Here is a 5,101-nt window from a genome sequence, read left to right on the forward strand (position 1 = left end):
TTTTCTTACCTGCTTATATAGCAGCTACCTTTTCTCCCATTGATGTGAGACAGGAGAGAGTCTGTGTGCCCCGTCTCTCCTCTCAGTGGGTTTTCCCTCTTTGGAATTCAGTTTCTGTGTCTACGTCGCAGCCTCAGTCACCTGAGGGCTCAAAAATGTTACGCTTTTGTCTGTCATCCAGCCGTTTCTTGTCAGGGTGGGAGAAACATTTTTTGCAGCTTTCTAAGTGGATTTCTTCAGATCCTAAGTGGAAGTCCAAAACTGCTGTATGGTTTAGAACTTGCTATTTTCAGGATCTCAATTTCAGCTAGCAGAGCGATGAACTCATTAAGGCTAGTCTCTTCCCCTACACCCCACTCCCCGCCCCTTTAAAGAGGAATGTCACATTTCTTTTAAAATTTCCTTCAAAAAAAGATGGCTTTATGCTTTTTACTTTCTTTTCTCCCCACTACAAAATACACCTTAGTGTCACTGTCAATAGTAGAACAGCCTGAAATGACATTTATAGGTTGTTTCGATAACAGGCATCCATTGTATCATTAAACCCAATTACTCAATTGATCTCCCACATGACAGTGAGGGAGAAAGTTACGAAGTGAGGCAGGAACAGAGAGGAAGAGTAATAAAAGTAGGGGAAATTCTCTAAATAAGGGTATGTGGCTTGTGTGCTAGAGATAAACAGGTTATAGAGTGCACTCCTGATCATGTTGACTGCACACTATTTTTAAATACCCGTGCCAACTACAAATCGGCACTCGCCATCCACCTCGACAAGGATGAAATCAGGAGCTGCTGCAGCGGCTGACCTTCAACACCCCCTGAAAGGAGTTCAGGGTGGAGAGGAGGAATGAGGCCCTCTGCGCTCTGGGAAAAACTGGCAGAACAGGTCTTCAGAGTTCGATATTTTTAGGAGACGAGTTTATGAGCCCAATTCTTGCATCTCCTCGTATCTAGAAAAGCACTGAAATCCCTCATGGTGACGTCTGCTCCTCGTGACAAGCTTCTGCCAAAACGCGTGCTTCACTGTGCGCACCCCGTCACTAAAGGCACGTACAACACCGACCTCCGCCCGCCCCTCTGCCATTACAGTTTCTCAGAGCTCCCTGAAATGCTGTCTCTCCCTCCTGGGCGACAGTCCGCATTTTGCCCCCAATAAAACTTAACTCACAACTCTCAAACGTTGTGCTTTTTTTTTTTTTCAGTCGACACTCGGAATATTCTTTAGTATACTTAAGATGTAGGTCTTCTAAATTTTTCAGTATTACTCCTTCACTGAAGGATATTATTAAAAACAATAATAAACAGGCTAAGCTGAAATAGGATTCAAGTTACTTTTCCCTGGGGCTATTCTTTTAAAAAATCTAAAGCTATTTTAAGTCACACCTCTCTCATATATCACTTGACAAATTACAAGTCTGTCCCCTTTTTTATCTTAAGCTGTTGATATCTTTAAACATCTTATCGTGGAAAATTATACAAAAGTAGAAATAAGAGTATAAGTTACCTCAATGTACCTTTTACTTAGCTTTAATAGTTATTCATCTATATCCCCACATACTGTCCTCTCTCTTACCCAACCACAATACCATTATCACACCTGTAAAAAATAATTCCTTAATCATGTTTCTAATTTTTCCAACTCATTGCACGAGGACTACAGTATAAAAGAATAGTATTATTAACCAAGAATCTAAAGATTTAAGGCACCTGTAGTTTCCCTAAATTCAGAGCAAGAATTAGCTTTTGTCACCAAGGAAACAATTAACCATCTATTTTTAGCCCTTTACCTGTACACATGACTGATAGTGTTTTTTCTTTGTGTTAAAGAAAAACATATTGCCAGGCAAAGAAATGGCCCTAATGTTTTTGTGTTAGAAATTGGGGAGTGGGGGGCTGGAGGAACCTTTATTCCACAAATTTTAGGACCTATTTGTTAATGACTGAAATTTTAGCTTTTTAAAAGATAACAGAGATCTTTAAAAAATGGCAATAATTCTTTCCTGTAGTCAATACCCTTGGAAATGGATGTGGATGGACAACTGAAAATAGAGCCTGTAATCAGAACAGGTAAATACGGAAATGTTTGGATTTTTTTCTTTTGCATTTCTATTTGCATTTGAGTCTATTTCAAAGAAGTCTTTGAAAGGAACCCTGATAAAGAGATATCAACACCTAGAGGAACCAAAGAATCTATCCAGAAAAGTAAAAGTCATTCCTAAGGACGTCTTCATATTGTTGGGGGAAATGCCCTGAATATTTCTTGTACTAGTTATTTATGGCCACATAACAAATTTCCCCAAAACCGTGTAGCTTTACACAACGCGTATTACCTCTCCCACAATTTCTGAGGGTCCGGAATCCAGGAGCAGCTTAGGTCTCTCATTAGGCTGCATGCAGTCAAGGTGTCACCCAGGCCTGCAGCCTCTGGATATGACTGGGGCTGGCGGATCCTCTCCAAGCTCACTTGCAGAGCTGTTGGCAGGAGGCTCCCATTGCTTGACATGTGGTCCTCTCCACCGGGCTGCGAACAGCATGATTCCGTCAGAGTAACTGATGAGACAGAGACAGAGAGAACCACGGGAGAAGCAGCTGTCCTTTGTAATCTAATCTAAGAAAGGACATATCATTATTTCCGATTAATTCTGTTGCTCCTATGATCAACCCTGGTACATCGCACGAGGGAACAGCAGGAACAACAGCGTGAATACCAGGACAGAGGGATCATTGGGGCCATCTCGGAGGCTGACTCCGCAGCCCACCCCCTCCCAAGGGACACAAAAGTCTCAACCCACTACGGCACCAGCTCCAAGTCCAGACTCTTACCTAAATCAGGTCCAGGCGACGATGGGACTACAGGAGTATATGTAGCTCGTAAGCGCAGCTCTCAGGCAGTTCCTCCAGATCTGTAGGCCTGTGAATAGAAACGTGATTCCCCCTCCCCTTGCCCAGTATAAATGCTGATCAGACAGCATGATTCCTGCTCAGAAAGACAGAAAATGAACGGCACACAGAAGTTACCGGTTGGTGAGCCGTTCTGAAATCCAGCTGGGCGTTAGAAATTCCTTGACTAGAACTCAATCCTCCTGCCAGGAAATGACTTTCCAACGGCTCTTGACTTGGCCTTCGGAGGCCTTGGCCTCACCTTCTGAGTCATTCTTTTACTTGACAGGTTTACAACAGAGCCAAGCCGTTTTCTCATCAGCTTGCTTCCCAGCAGTAGAATTTGGGGGGTCCAAAGGCCTCTCTTCATTTTCACTTCTGTCAGTCCAAGCTGACCAGGTTACCGCTGATATATTTTTTTAAACTTTGAATCATCTGTGAGTCTTACTCTGAGGCATCACCTTTGATCTGTCTCAGATCTTAACAAAGGATTTTACATTTACACTCTTGGCTTCATCTTTAGACCGTGCTTTCCTAAGAGTGCTCTTGACTTAACCTTCACTCTGAAGGCATTTTGCGTTATTTGGCATCTTGCAAACCAGTGGGCCTGGTTCCTCTTTAAGTCCCTTCTTTAACTTCTCTCTTTGCTCTCACATTTTACTATAAGCAGCAAGAAGAAACCACTGGTATTTTCAATAATCTGGTTGGGAATATATTTAGCTAGATCCCTTAATTCGTTAGCTCCATTTTCCACTTCCCACATAACTGCACAAGCCCCGTTGCTGTTGGCAAGCTTCAGTTCCGTGCCACACAGGCCTTCTCCATGAGGCTGCCCGCAACATGACTTCTTCCCCCATGTGAGTGACCGGACAGACACCAAGACAGAAGCCACAGTCTTGTATAACCTAATCTCAGAGTGACACACACCATTTCTGTTCACTTTAATTGGCTGCACAGACCAACCCTGGTACAATGAGGGAGAAGACCACACTAAGATGTGGCAGCCAGGGGGCAGGGATCATTGGGGACCACCTCGGAGCCTGCTATCACATTTCCTAAGTAGCATAATTACTTGGTAGCTTTTACAATAATCGGTTTTTCCAAAAGGTCTAAAAATATGAGGTCTTTTTTTCTTTTTTTAATCGATGGCACATAAGCATAGAAAAGTCTGGCAGGACCTACGGAATTGTAATGTCAGTCATGTTTATTTCTGGGTATTGAGATTATGGGTGATTTTATTTTTGTTTCGTGACTTGTTTTCCAAATGCTTTTATAATTAATTTATAATCAGAATTTTTTTTTTCATTTTTTTTCAATGTGGAATATTCCAGAGACAAAAAAAGGTAAAGGTTGAGACAACTTATTATTTTCAAATATTTTGTATGAAGCATTACTAGACACTAGGTATTTCTGAAGGGGAAAAAAGGATATAATCCTTGCTTTTAAGGAATTATGTATTTGGGAAAACAAAAACATAGCTATGATACATGTAATAAATTCTACAGAAGAGGAATAAAGGAGCATTAAATAAAGGGCAATACACAGAGGAGCCAACTTAAACTGACTCCTTAAGACAGATGGGAAAGAGAAAGGGCGTGGGTGGCTAGAACAAAGAGCCTTTATACCATCCTTGGAGTTTGGACTTGGCATTACAGTGCGTGGATGCACCTTTACAGGAGAATAAGCAGGGAAATGAAATGACCAGATATATTTTAAAAACTCACCTACACTGGTTTCATTGTTTTATCTTTAAAAATACTGATCCACCTGGAATGTTGTAAATGTTACACTTCAGTGCAAGACAAAATGAAGTAAATCTCAAACATTAGTTAACATTAGTACATACAATGTTTACTATCAAAAAGAACTTTAGGGCTTCCCTGGTGGCACAGTGGATAAGAATCTGCCTTCCAATGCAGGGGACATGGGTTTGATCCCTGGTCCGGCAGGATCCCACATGCCACGGAGTGACTAAGCCTGTGCGCCACAACTGCTGAGCCTGAACTCTGGGGCCCGCGAGCCACAACTACTGAAGCCCGCGTGCCTAGAGCCCGTGCTCTGCAATGAGAGAGGCCACCGCAATGAGAAGCCCACGCACCGCAACAAAGAGTGGACCCCGCTCGCCGCAGCTAGAGAGGGCCCATGCACAGCAACGAAGACCCAACTCAGCCAAAAATAAATAAATTAAAAAAAAAAAAAAAAGAACTTTAAAGCCTTAAAA

The sequence above is a fragment of the Balaenoptera borealis genome (genome assembly GCF_965194805.1).
Source record: "Balaenoptera borealis genome assembly, chromosome: 21".
NCBI classification, from domain to species: domain Eukaryota; kingdom Metazoa; phylum Chordata; class Mammalia; order Artiodactyla; family Balaenopteridae; genus Balaenoptera; species Balaenoptera borealis.